The sequence below is a fragment of the Alosa alosa genome, chromosome 19, assembly GCF_017589495.1.
Source record: "Alosa alosa isolate M-15738 ecotype Scorff River chromosome 19, AALO_Geno_1.1, whole genome shotgun sequence".
Lineage (NCBI taxonomy): Eukaryota > Metazoa > Chordata > Actinopteri > Clupeiformes > Clupeidae > Alosa > Alosa alosa.
In genome coordinates, this window is record NC_063207.1 from 16,878,228 (window position 1) to 16,893,382 (window position 15,155).

A 15,155-nucleotide genomic window follows, 5' to 3' on the forward strand; every position below is an offset into this window, starting at 1 on the left:
TTGGTGTGTGTTCTCAAAAGAGACAGTTTTGAGATCCTTGAGAGAGTGGAAAAGGAAAGGCATGAAGGACCCACAGACCCATTTGAGGAAATCATTTAGAGTTAACTCTTAAAGGTACCCTATGCAGATTTGGCCATTTCTTTGCTGTTTTCTCACTTTTTGCTCACAGTTTTCTCTACAGAGCTCCCCCTACAGCTTCAGAGTATATATATTTCATGACACTCGCTCGGTCAGTCTGCCGTTTTCTCCGTCCCTGTTCCTCAGACATCGGTTTATTCGCTTTCTGCTTCTTTTCGCCGGCTCTGCATAAAGGATATCTGAGAAACTCCACTGCTACCTTGTTCTAGCCGGTGTCTGGCGTGTATATGTGAAGTGCCGTAAAGCAATTTGTTACATTGCGAGACCACGAGACCACAAGACTTTCTGACTCTGAGGCCTGCGGCTCGCCTAACCAAAGTTGCAAGGCTAGTTTTTCCACTCAAAGATGCTAGGGGAAAGCAAGACGGCCACCATTCAACCTGGAAAAAGTCATGTAACCATTCCAATGATGAAGTTGTTAAGTTAAGGTAAATTAAGCTAAAGAAAACTCTTTTCCCCTTTAAAGCTGCAGTTGGCAAGATTTTTTTGATCATATTCACTGAAACAACAACATAACAACATAAATCAGCCAGTTTTAGAAAAGATCTGACTGTCAATCACAGTCTGGTGCGCGCACACACACACACACACACACACACACACACACACAATGTCTCCGTACAAAAGATGCTTGGATCATCGGCAGGATAACGGCATCCATTAAAAATGTCAACCTCGTTAGCAGAGAAGGTCAGAAGCTGGTGTCGGGCCTTCCGCCAAGAGTGAGCTTTTCACCGATCGTAAACAGATCGGGTTTAACAAGTCAGACACACGCTGCCAATCCGACCATCTTAATTATCTCATCATCACCCCAGGCGCTCATTCATGATGACAAGACATCAACAGCTCTGCTTTGGACCTCCCAGCACCAGCTTACGTGCTCTGATGTGTGTATACACTTGGGTTTGTGCTTTAAAATCGCTCTCTCTCTTTCTCTCTCTGTGAGTGACCATCACACACACACACACACACACACACACACACACACAAAAGCTATGCATGCTACATTGTTCATAATGCAGAGACTGCATTACACCCTGTTGGAGCAACAGGCCAAATGAGTGTATGTGGCCTAGTACACATTAGCATCTGGGAAACTAGTGTTCATAGTGTTCACCAACATGGTCACCTAAAAGAGCTGCTGCATTATGAGCATTCTCACATGCCCTGGAACTGAAGGACCCTTCCTACTACTGACCTAGAGCAGGTGAGAACGACAGACCCCTCCTACTACTGACCTACAGTAGGTGAGAACGACAGACCCCTCCTACTACTGACCTAGAGCAGGTGAGAACGACAGACCCCTTCTATCGTAACGCCTCCAGTTACCACCCCTTTCGTTCGAAAATTCTAAAACAACAATGTTTTTTAATACTTCAAAATAACATTTGATAAATGAACCTTACATTTTTCAGTAGCCATAGGTGTGTAGATTTGAACAAAATCTGGTTTGGTTCTTACCGGGGCTTTTACTGCCCGAAATATCCGATTTTGTTTACCACGCTCAAAGGTTAGTGCTGGCTTGGTGGGTCGTCTATGTCCACCCTTTCAACGGCACATGAACGGTTAGACCGAAAATTCTCGTCACAAATCAAAATTCCACTGGAGCTCCAAGCGGATTTGTACACGCAGCCTTACAACACTGTTTACTGCTCTTCGTCACAGTAAAATATAATTTTTGGTACATAGCTAATTTAGATACACTTATGGTGTGGGTGCTTGCGTTTCTTTAGGAATCCGCCGTCTTGGTTTGTATAGAAATGAATATTAAGTGACATACACGTAAGAGTGCGGAAATAGGGGGCTGGTGGTAATAGGTAGCGTTCCTACTACTGACCTAGAGCAGGTGAGAACGACAGCGTTTATTCAGGGAATTCCCTCTCTCTCAACAAACAGATGGATCATGACTCATAGCAAGTGTGTGTGTGTGTGTGTGTGTCTTTCAGAGAGGGTGTGTATACAAGTCTCGTCAAGCCCGTGTGCTGCTCAGCTGTGGAGGTTTTTTAAAGGAAGGAAGGAATGATTTGTGTGATCCATGCCTTGGCAAGGCCCCACACACGGAATCAGCTGCAAATCTCTTAGGTCCACGATTTGTTTACAGTTTTTCTCAGTCGCTTTGGTGCTTTTCTCAGATCAGAATGAAGATTCTCATAACTATTAGTTCAACCTCCAACATTTAGTCATTTGTGCACATCATAGTAGCAATTTCTCCTTCCTCTGAACAAATTGCAAATGCTTTTGAACATATATCAGTTGCGTTGTCATGTCAGTCAAAATTAACTATACTTATGGATTCTGAATAGTCATTTCCAATAAAACTAATAGTCTTCATTTCATTGCTTGAGTCATTACATACAAAATTGGTGAACTAGTTACCAAATTCTGTCACAATGCTGTAGAATTGCAAAGAGCATATATAGTAAAACTGTGAAACGTACATATTCAGGGTCTTGTACTCACTTACTCCCCTACCTAACTTTACTGTAGTTTTCAAATGGCTGTACAAGTACTGTATAGTGCTGTCTTGAGCATTTTCAGGTAGCGTCACTGAGTTCTGACCTTTTTTTGCATGGGAAAACACTGAGGGCCAGATGTACTAACGCTTTGCCCCATTTCAGGCGATTTGTTTACATGAAATGGTGTAAAATCATTCAGAAGGTATGTACAAACAGGCCGCAATGATGTAAAAGTGCAAACTGCCTGTCGCGGAGCTGAAAGTGGCAGATTGCGATTGTCATGTCATGCATATGCATTCATGGGAGGATCTAGGGGAAAGTGGGAGTTTAAGCGTAAAAAGATGGGAGGGGAAGTGTAAAGAGCTCTAGTTATGTATTCCAGCGGTATGTACAAAGACTGCTCCTGAAAGCATCGCCTATTCTGCGCCTTCAATACTTCCACTTTGTAAAAACAGGTGTTAATCCACATTGCAGTTCAATGTGTCAATAAGAGAACCTTTCAAAGACAACAGAATCGCTATTTAGAACACCAGTTTTTTGTGGTGAAAGTATTTTGTACTACCAAAAGCAACCTTAATTTTCGCTGGCCTCCATGTCTTACTTTCACTTTCACGTCATTCACTTAAACTTTCCTACTTGCTAGATTTGACCAATCTTCCATAGCCTACGTGCACAAGTAGTTTGGAGTAGAACTACTGATCTTCATTATCTCCCCTGCTTGTTGACATCTTATCATGTATGGTATTATTTCATGATCGCTAAACGTTTGATTCTTTTTAATGTTGTCATCAGTTAACTTCATTCAACTGGCGCTTTGTAGCTGCCATTCAGTTGTGGACGCTAAGAAATTGGCGTTTATGGGCGAGGAGAAGGGCAGAGAAAGGCCAGTTTACACTAAGGATTGAACGATTGATAAATATCTGACGGAAACTTGGTCTGACAGCCACAATCTCCGGTGTGTCCATGGCTGATAACGCTTACGTTAAGCAAATGTACGTACATCTGGCCCTCAGAGCATAAACTGTCGTAATGAAAACATGACAAAGCCATTTGACTATCTTGTTCATAAACGATGGTGTCAAGACTTCTCATTTTGATGACACTGGCAGTTTTATTGACATAAATACTTGCCTTTGAGGAATGGACTATCCATTTTGAACAAGTGACGTGCTTTTTTTGCAGGTTATCCACTAGGTTTTGCAGTTTGCACTAATTGTTTTGAGAAATGCACTAACTGCTGTGCAAATGTTAATAGTGATGTGAGAAAAGCACCAAAGCGACTGAGAAAAACTGTAAACTCTTATTACGGCTCTTTACGTTTTTACATAAAATGTCAAGTGTATCTAAAAGACGGTACATCATGAAGGGATATCGGTCACTGGTTCAATAGTTCACATTCTCAGAGGACCGGCAGCCTCTCTATCTACCAGACTGACTGTCTCTGGATAATATACCTTTTCTACCCCATTCACAAGCCCAGCTTCAAAATAGCAGTGCAGCTTTGTGGATTTCCACAGACAGACAGACAGGCAGACAGACAGACAGACAGACACAGACTGATACTTTATTGATCCCCAAGGGAAAATTCAAGAGTCTATACAGGACCAGTCAGTACCAGTATCTACAGACAGTTGTGAATATGCTCATCTCTACTAAAGCTCAGGTTATAGATTATATATACACACAGTAGCACAGATGTATTCATGTCATGGTTAGTAGGTTTATTATGCTCTTGCTTGAATACCTGTATACAAACAAATAAACAGACAAACAAAAACAATGACTCCTTTACCAAGCAACCCTTCTCGTTGTAGTGCTGGTGCATTACAGCCAAATAAACACTCAAAATTCATCAGCATTTTCCCTCTGTTGAAACTCTTCTGATGGTGCAAAAATCAGAACTTGCTATTCTGTGGAAAGATATGCATTTCCATAATGAAATGCTGCATTTCCAAATATTTAAAGGCACTAAAGGTGCTGAATAACAATGTTCTCTAGGGCCACTCATGTCTGTTGTAACTGGGTAAAACAAAACGGTAACTTAATCAGGATTGTGTCTCTCTTTCTGTCTCTCACTAGCCTAGAAATCTAGACGCACCCTAGCGGCAACAAATTACATTTGCTTCCAGGGCTAGTCTAGCAACTCTCCGTTGGCTTGTGAGCTCGAAAAATTAAACTTCTATCAGGCCAATCAAATCGTGTATAGAGTTGTTAGGCGGGCTTAACATAATGATTGATGGCAGAGTTGCAACGGTTTGGCTTGAATTCCCTGCTACTTGAAAACAAAGAAGATGGATGTTGCTGTTGGCCAACAATGTGACACGAGTTAAGCTTGTTTTAAGATGGCAAAAGTTTGAACTAGCCAACTAGCTCCGTTGGTGGGAAAACGCGAACGGTGAGTGCCCAGACCCTATTTTAATGTGGGTCTGGCTCGTCAGGCTAGTCTCTCTCACACACACACACACACACCTAATGGACTGGGCTTACCTCACCATCGTGTTGGCTACCAAAACCCCCAAAACAATTCACAATTCAAGAGTTGGAATAACACCCTGAAACTAAGAATTTGGGTAGTATAAATATCATCAGAGAGAGAGAGAGAGAGAGAGACAGACAGACACAGAGAGAAAGAGAGGGAGAGAGAGAGAGTTGGGGGTATGGATAGAGAGAGAACTGGCTGGACAGCTACAGTGGGCTAGGTATTTATAGTGAGCATCTGAAAGGTTGGGCATCTTTTTCACTCCAAAACATCTGGCTTCCATGTGGCTCAGAGAAGGCAGACGTGGAAAGGAGGGAGAGGGGGTGGAGAGAGGAAAGGAGGGAGAGGGGGTGGAGAGAGGAAAGGAGGGAGAAGAAGAGTTGCAAGCAACACACACCTTTAAAACTGACGCTTGACATGTCAGGACAGGAATGGCACTCTGAGTGTCCCTCCTGTAGTCTCTCACACACATACACACACACACACACACACACACACACACAGATTAGCGTGCATAAAAAGGCTAACTCTTAACTGGTTTAATCCAGACAGTGCTCTGACATTTGGTCTCTCTGTGAGCCTGAATGCATGTGCTTGCTTTCAGTTAGTGAGCGTCGCTCTACTCAACGAGGAGTGGCCAGGGGTTCTATCACACTAACTATGCCTCACATCACGCGAGTGCCTGACCCACTTCTGATTGGCACGACTGTTTTGTGATGAAGTGATGAGCAAACACCTCAACCTTTTGTCAGGAGCTGTGTGTGTGAGTTTGGGTGTGTGAGTGAGAGAGAGATAGAGAGAGAGAGCGAGGAGAGAGGTATGTCAACAGCAAGATGTTGTTTTAAAGTAAAGGCTAATGGATAACGTTTTTGGATGAATTTCTCCTTAAAGCACTCAATAGAACGAGCGAGACAATGGGAAGTCAACCCGTGACACACACTCACACACACACACACACACACACACAATAGAAATTCAATCCTCAGTTCCAAACCGGAAACATGGTGGAGGAGTTCCTGAGTGTATGTGTGTGTGTGTGTGTGTGTGTGTGTGTGTGTGTGTGTGTGTAAGTTTGCGTATGAATGCACGGCTGTTTTCTTTTAAATGTTGGCGGTCAGAGCTCTGTGTTAACAGCATTCCATAATCAATGCCTCAGTGAAAACACAACTTTGAACATGTTACAATTGGAGGGACAGGTAGGTAGAAAGAAAGAAAGAAAGAAAGAAAGAAAGAAAGAACGAACGAATGAATGACAGAATGAGGCACAGAGGGGAAGGAAAAGAAATGACCCATTTCTTTCTGGCGTTTTCCGCCTTGGCAGTATTTTTCACAGATGCCTGGGAGGATCAGAGCCATACTGTGAGACGGAGCGAAGGAAAAATGGATAAAGGATGAAAAAAGGAGAGAGAGAAGAATGGATAGTGAAAGAAAGAAAGAGAAGATAGAGTGAAAGAGAGGGGGAAGAGACAGAGTGATAGAAAGAGAGAGAGAAGGTGTGCAGAGATCAGGCATGACTTAAACTAAGCCAAAGGATGACAGGAACAGCTATGGAATTGCGAGAAGAAAAGTGTTAGTGTTCAGGTGTGTGTATGGAGACAAAATTTCAAAAACTGCACATGCGTTTTAAGAAGACAGCATTTCTCAATATTTCCAAACACTCTTTATCTTGCTTTTTCCATTTTGTGTGTCCTTTCATATTGCCCCCCACACTTCACCTAATTAGATCCAGTTCTCCATACAGCTCTATTAGCCATCCTTCCATTTGAGAGTACTACAAATTTCTTTCTATAAACTATCTATAAATAATTCCTCGGACAGTCATTTAGCTGAGTGACCCAGTCCAGAGGGTTCCTGTAACACAGGGGCTCCCCATATCACAGCCACTCAGCCAGACCCCATCCACACACCCACCCACCCACCCACCGCCTGGGTCATCATCTCAGGTCACACAAGGGTCAGATCAACTACTCTATGGAGAGCCACAGACAAAAAACACACCACAACAACAACAACGTACACAGGCTTCACCAGCAAGTGGGTCTGGCTCCTGCTACCGAACTGGACACATTTGGAAGGTGAGGGGAGTCATCTTAGCTTAGCCAAAAACAACAGCTACTGGGCGGAAAAGGGTTGGTGCCTAGGTACCTAGGTCATTGTACCAGTCATCTCCACCTGGCTCTGAATGTAATGTAATGTAGTGAAGTGTAATGACAGTAAAGATTTTGCCAATGTTTAGCCAATCTATTCTGTATTAGAGCAACAAAAACCAAGCAGACTCAAACACACAAACGCAGGTACTCCAATTCAAACATACAAACGCAGGTACTCCAATTCAGTGAGGTTAAAATCTGAAGCTGCCAGAAGTTGTCAGCACATACTGTATTGCAGGACACAAATGTATGTGTTCTCATGTTAACTGAACAAGGCTAGAGTTTAAGCTTTAAAGGTTTGAGGTCTTACCATCCTAATCTGCACAGCTGTGGGGGTAAATGTTTAATGACTAGCAAACTATTGTCTATTTATTATTATTATTATTATTATTATCTATCAGTAGTTATGAGTTGAATTGAATCTCTCCCTAAGCAGCACAGGTTAGCAGGGAGTGATATAACTACCCAAACCTGAGGGTCCGAGGAAGTTCAGAATCAGCCCGTGACTTCAACTTAACCTGAAAACTGATGGCCTGCAGTGAAGGGTCACAGTTTACACAGATTAACTTCAAAAGGTCTAATTACACACTTCCACAACCAAACACACACACACACACAGCCATGCCGAAACAGGTTATTCCTTAAGAGCCATGTGGCCCCGGCATGTGTGCATGCTTATCTCAGCAGATAACACACTCCTCATGTAGTCTAATGCAAAGCACACGCCACACACACTCCCCACTACAACAGTCTCCACAACCGCCTGTTTCTCACTCCGTGTCTGGATTGCCCACCCCTACCCCAATCCATCCATTTCCATATATCTCTTTGATGGCCTCCACGTCCAGCTCTCTCTTCTTTTCTTTTGTCTTCATCCCTTTTTCCTTGCTCTCTCTCTCTCTCTCACTGATAGGAATCACAGATGCCTGAGGCGGAGTACTTCAGAGAGAGAGAGAGGAGAGAGAGAGAGAGAGAGAGAGAGGGGAGAAGCAGGCAGAGCACTACATGGGAGACAAAAAGAAAGAAAGAACACACAGAGCAGAAAAGAGGAGAGAAAAGGGGCAATGCGGGAAGGGAGAGAGAGAGAGAGAGGGAGAGAGCACTCAGAAGGTCCCATGCCTGTGGGCTAGCCATAAAGAGGAGTAAGCACACACATGCAAACACACACTCATAGCTACAGTGTGAACTATCTGATCCACAGACCCCCATGTCTCTCTCTCTCTGTGTGTGTGTGTGTGTGTGTGTGTGTGTGTGTGTGTGTGTGTGTGTGTGTGTGTGTTCAAAAGATACATGCTGCAGAAGCAAACTGAAGCCGTAAGGCACTCCAAGGTTGGGAGGTCAAGCATGAGAAGGCTTCTCTGTGTGTGCAATTCATTGTCCTGGTATATCTTTAATGTTTTAAATGTGTGTGCCTATGCAGTGTGTGTACATACTGACTGCAATAGCAAGAGTTCAAATGTTTTTTTTTTAGTTCGGTATGTAATCAGAGTAATTACAGAGTGTCTTTAGAACTGAAAGGGCTCGCGCACGTACACACGTACACACGTGTACACACACACACACACACACACAGCAGAGAGGAGACAAACAAAACTGGTGATCATTACAGTGCAGACAGAAACGTCTTCACTGGGCCTTTTCTGCATCACTCAAAGAGTGGTAAAAGAAGCTCACTCTGGTCTTATATTGATTTGAATGCTTTCTGTTTAATCCACATTACTTTAATTAAAGGACTGGTACACCATGCAAGCAGTTGCATTCACCAAAACAGATCCATAAGTACCCAATAACATAGTGTCAACACAGTGTGTGAGTTTGAGTTTGTGTGTTTGTTTGTTTGTGTGTGTGTGTGTGTGTGTGTGTGTGTGTACAAGCATCTTTTAACTAATTTGCTGGGGGACACTTATTTTGTTCATTCCTTTCTTTTCAGTCCACTGCTAGACATTACCTATTATTGCTCCGTCTGTCTCAATCACTTAAGATCCAGACAGTGACCACTTATGATGGACGGTGACTAATGATGCAGACACCCGCACACTTCAGTCCTCAGGCACTTACTTCCTAGCCCATCTACTCACACTGTGTTCCAGGAGCAGTTATACCTTCAGGGGAGTACCATAGGGTCGGATTTTCACAAGCGCCTAAACGGCCGAGACACAAACTCAACCAGGGAAAAGCACACAGACCTCTGTCTCGATTGAGAAGCATTAACAAACCGCAGAAACGTGCGGAGCAGCCAACACAGCCGTCCAAACCGCAGCCCCCTCCCACCTTAAGATCAGGCGCGGCAAACCCTGGCTTCATTAGGCGGAAATTATTCCATCATGACACTTTCATCCGGTAAGATCAAAATGTGAATCAGCAGTCATCGCATCACGTTATTACGCAATCACATGTAAAACTATATCTTCCATCTTAACTCATCTTCCTTGTTAATGTGGACTTTGAAGAGTTACAAAGCCACTTAATGCAATAGCTTACATTAGCATCACGAAGCACACGTCTCCATCGCTTGGCGATAACGCAACGCTAATATTAAACCAACACAAACCGCGCGGAGGAAATTGCAAGCATTCCTGAATCCTGAAGACACTTCGGTCTGCGCGGTGACCCAACCATTGCCTCCAGCAATAAGCTATTTAAGAAAAGTCATAAACTTTGACAAGAGTAAAACGTTGTCCAACGACCTGGGTTGTATGATATTTGAGTAACGTTAAGGTTAACAAGAATGTGAGTATATCTTAGTACCTATTTTGAACACTCCAATAGGTTTTCCATTACCAGGAACTTACATACGCAAACTTCCATACTCCATACTATTCCCTCGTCTGTTTGCATGCAGTGATTTAAGCGGACATGATCTAGCCTTTCCTATTGTTTCAGCCACATACATTGGTAATTAACTCGAAATGACATTCGTTATGAACCAATTTTCTCAAAGCCATCATCTTTATTGTTCATTTCCCTTTATAAACCATTGTAACCTGACTCAGGATGACTAGGCGTCTACATGGCGCGGTATGCACGTTAATCCGTCTGCAACCTTTACGGTTATTGCAGTTATTTGGGAACAAGCAGTTGCTTTTCCTGCTAATAATAATACGCCAGATTCCATTCCAGTGCACAGAAATACTGGGGGCTAATTTAAAAGAAAGACAGTGTGACTCCTCCAAGGACCCAAAAACAGAGCCGTGATGCAGCGGAAGAGACATTCGTAGCGCGCAACTTCATCCAACTTCAGCACATCAAGCACTAGCCTACAGCACATAGACTGAAGCCTATTTTCTGATGTAGTCCCACTGGATCCGGTATCATAGCAGAGGACCGTCCACAACAATGACCCAAGAATTTAGTTAATTACAAAGGGAACTTAACGTTCTGATTGATGGATAAATCTAGCCTACTAATGCCAAAGGCTCGCTGTATTCAGTGCTGCCTGGAGTTTAGAACGACAGCCTAGCTCAACGAGCATGTTTGTTTCTCGGCCAGTTGTTAAAATGCCTTTGCTGATGAGGCGACAACTTCGTGTCGGATTATAATACTCCAGGAAAGAAGTGTTTTTACAAAATCATGAGCTCAGAACCTACTACCTTACTAACAAACATTCCAGTCACTAATCGTACAATTCCAACCACATCAATCCAATTTCCAACAGACTGAACGTAAAGAATCAAAACAATTCCCCGCGGTGGCGGCGGCGGTGGGACCACTCAACTATGTGCGACTCCTGATATCCCGCATCGCATGTCTGTTAACCTTTCAAAACTATAGAACGTTACAACACGCCTGTAAAGGAAAGCGATTTTCATTAATGTCGGTTACAAATGCGCTCTACTGATTCTCAGACGATCAAATCCAGTGGTTGGGGTGGTAATCGTTGCCCTAAAAAGTTGGGCGATTGTCTGATCCTTCACAGAGTCTATCTACTACACGGGTCAATTGGTTGGTGGCCAGTGCAGATAACAAAGACGTTCCGAAAACGGCATGGATTCAAAAACTCACCTTAAATTAGGCACCACAACCTTCCAAATCCCAAAGCGACTTGTAATCCACGTAAATCTTTAAAAGTTATGCGCAAATCCCTTTCTATATGTTTTTCAAGCGCTCCGTTATAGGCTCAGTCTAGGATACATCGTCTCTGTAAGCGAACGCCTATCCCGGAGAACTGTAACAAGTAGGGATACATGTGGAACTAAGAGTGTATGGTTCATTCCACAAAAGGGGTCGTTACAAATATGTCAAGATCTAGCACACAATTCCATTCGGGATTTAAAACAATATAAATAAAACAACATGTCTTTATTTTTAGACGTGGTCTATAAAACAGCACAAGCGAAACTGTAGGAAAACTTTAAAGGAAGCACACTATTCCTCCCCATGTAGTCGGTTTTGGTAGCGTCCACGACTGCCTGTCATGCCATTCTTACCGACTGTAGCAGCAGCGCTGCAGCAATTTTGGATGCCTGGGAAATGGGAGAGAGGCGGAGGGGGTGGGGTAGCTGAGCGAATCACCACGTCTAAGAAACTTGTCCAACCTTTGTATAGAGATTAAAATGAGAGCTTAGGTGTTTAACTGTCTTTGGTTTGGCATTAGGTTGCTTGCATTGGAAAGAGTTGTGTTTTTTTCTTCTTCTTATAAACGTCAGGGTTGCAGACCGCATGATATTCGTCACTCTGCATGAATTCCTCTGGACATGGTTAGCTGTAATTATAACCGATGCACACCTCTTCCCATAGAATTTCGGCAATTTGCAATTTGGCTTTCACTCTTATAATAACCTCCAGTGATACACTTTCAGTCATAATCTTTCAGCATTCAGGACAGATTTTGAGTTTGTATCAGTATTTTTTTTTAATGAATAGTTAAAAATAACACAGCATTATCAGATGGACATAATTTTCCATGTCATATTATAAGCTATGATTATGATACCATTCTTGGGCAACAGCAGACACAAGCACACACACACACACACTCACTCTCTCACACACACACACACACACACACACACACGGTCGTGCACACAGGTCCAAACCTTTCTCAGACATGATCATTTCACTAATCCCCTAGCCTACAGGCCTGATCAGTCACGCTCCCATGAGTCAAGGGCTTTGAACTTTGTTCCCCGAGTGTCAGATGAAAGCATGTAGACTGTGATGGAGGAGAGAGAGAGAGCAACAGTAAAGAAACAAAACCCATTAACCTGTGAGGCCATTAGTATCTGAGGATGAAGGAGCGCTTTGAGATAGGGCAGACTTTTGTTCTAACCTCATACTACACACGGATCTTTGGCCTCGTGATCATTGTAGTCACCAGTCGCATGCACTAGTATACTTGCCTCCTCTTCAGTAGGGATGCATCAGAAAATAGCCCATACTGTCAGGAAGCATCTCGAAATGCAGTGCAGAGGTGAAATATGACAAAAATTCATATTATGGTAGAGTAGGCTATTGCACAGTTGGCGGAAAGCAATTTGTGTTTCTCCAGGTCGAAGGAGAGCAACGCAAGGCTGGTTCTCTGTAGACGGGTAGGGTACGGCTGTGGAAGGTGCGCTATTCTCCCTATTAGAAGTTTGTTTTCAAAATTACTTTGAAGCTGTTATATTACAGTGAAAACTCGCATAGAATGCCTTTAAAAATGGTGTTTGGTCATATCCACAGGAAAGCTTATGAAACTTAAACAATAATCCCCAAGAGGCCGTAGGTTCCAGTGATACATTTTAAGGTTCTCCAATTACTATTGTGTGCTTAAAAAAATACTTTCAAGCACTGACATTTTATACTGCCAATGTAATATTTGTTTTTGATTGTTTTGATTTTAGAAATAGTCCAGAACTAGTCTGCTATGCATCAGTGTTTGACAAACACTCTCTTGCCTTGCAGAGTCCAAAATTAGATTACATTTTTTTAAAAGTGAGAGACGGATTATTTGCTCTCTATTTACTTTGTAACAACTTACTTTTTTAATTTCATTTGTTTTTTTCTCGCAACATGGCGTTCTAAACAGACACCATCTGTAACAATATATCACTCACATTGCGTAGGGAGGGAGACATTCACCACATGCAGTGAGATTGGAACAAATAGTCATCGCCATGGGGACGCGTGACTTACAGCTATTGTGTCTCCCCGGAAGTCCTGAGTTTGTGTTTTTTCCCCACATGGCTGCCATCTTTTGTCCTAGCAGGAGGTGTGCTGTGTTGCTCTCAACAAACCACAAGGTGTGTGTGTGTATGTGTGTGTGTGTGCGAGTGTGAAAGAGAGAATAAATGTGCTCGTGTGAAAAGAGAGAGAGAGGGTGTCAGACTAATTGTGTGTGCGTGTGTGTGTGTGTGTGTGTGTGAATATATGTTTGTGTGAAAAGAAAGAGAGAAAGGGTCTAAGGCTAATTGTGTGTGTGTGTGTGTTACTCTGGTTTCACACATCTCAGGAGAAATCTGATAGTCTGCACTCACTCCCCCTCATTTACTCTCTCGTGGAGCAGAAACACTGAATGAACAGATTGGAGAGGAGTGCATGGATGGAGGGAGGGAGAGAGGGAGGGAGACAGACAGACAGAGGACAGGGGATAAGAGGAGGAAAGAGCAGGCTTGAGAGGAGAAGAATGGGTAGGAAATGAAAGGGTGGGAGGAGAGCGTGAAGAACGCATGGAGAGGAAAAATGGAGTGAGGGAAGAGGTGAAGAGAGGACAAGGCTGGACAGAGGAATGCAGCAGCATCCCACAAAACTCTGCACCACACACAGCACTCAGACCACAGGTTGTTATTTATTTATTTATTTATGCAATGCAATGCAATGCCTATCTTCTCTCTCTGTGTGTGTGTGTGTGTGTGTTGTATGCAAACATGTTCATGTGTTCGTACGAAAAATTAAAGGATGTGTCTATGCCCTCCACCGTGCTTCAGTAATCTGAGGTGCCATGTGCCATAATCTGGGTTCAAACAATCACCTCAAAGGGCCTAAAGCCTCTGTTGTTTCCTCCCCAGCTCTGGAAAGTCATGTGGACATGTGTGTGTGTGTGTGTGTGTGTGTGTGTGTGTGTGTGTGTGTGTGTGTGTGTGTGTGACCTCCCATATCCCCCTCAGTCCCACTTCTCTGTTCTGACCATGACCCTAATTAGGGTGGAAAGGCCCTGACACACTGACGAGGAATAGTGTGAGAGGGGTGTGTGATTGACCTGAAGCATTGTCAAGCATTGTTGCTATGGTGGCTCTTCCTGAAAGTCCTAACAGCAAAGAATTTCAAGGTGACTTAATCAGTTATCTGTAAAAACTAGGGCTGTCAATCGATTAAAAAAATTAATCTAATTGATGACATACTCTGTGATTAATTAATCTAAATATTTAAAATGTTAAATATTTAAATTCAAATGAATCATTGAATAATCAGCATTAGTGACATTAAAGTTCAAAAACTCTTTTATTATTATTTTCACTGTTCAAATAATGGCCATAATAATCTATGATATGACCTAATATGCTGAGGAAATAAATTCAAAAGTGCTTCGGGAAGAAGTTTTTTTCACATAAAAGGCATTTCATTCCACAGATATAACCTAGGGGACACAATGAAAATAAATGAACACTCCCCTCAATGTCAACACTATTTCTTTCCATTGATGTGCGACTTTAGAGTTGACAAACTCCGGTGATATGCAAATTCCTTGCTGCAGACATTGCAGAGGACTTTATTTTAATCAACACTTTATTTTTGTCAACACCATCAGGCCGTTTTTTTAAAGTAAATGGTCCAATCAATGATCTAGGCAGCACATTTTCTTCTCTCTCCTTCATTTACAGTCTAATGGTTACTGACTACAACGGCTCGGGGTCAAAGATCATACGGAATCGATTAATCTGCGTGATTTTTTTTAATCAGTTATTTTTTCTCAAATTAATTAATTTAATCAGTTATTTTGACAGCCCTAGTAAT

At 42.7% G+C, this 15,155-nt stretch overlaps 1 protein-coding gene across 1 annotated transcript in view; it reads right to left on the bottom strand.

The window, feature by feature from the left end:
* The window catches only part of frmd6 (FERM domain containing 6), a 29,597-nt gene extending 18,227 nt beyond the window's left edge, over nucleotides 1-11,370 (bottom strand). The window contains 1 exon segment of the mRNA XM_048228853.1: nucleotides 11,226-11,370. The gene's annotated coding sequence lies outside the window, so the exon portion shown is untranslated.
* Nucleotides 11,371-15,155: the final 3,785 nt, after the last annotated feature.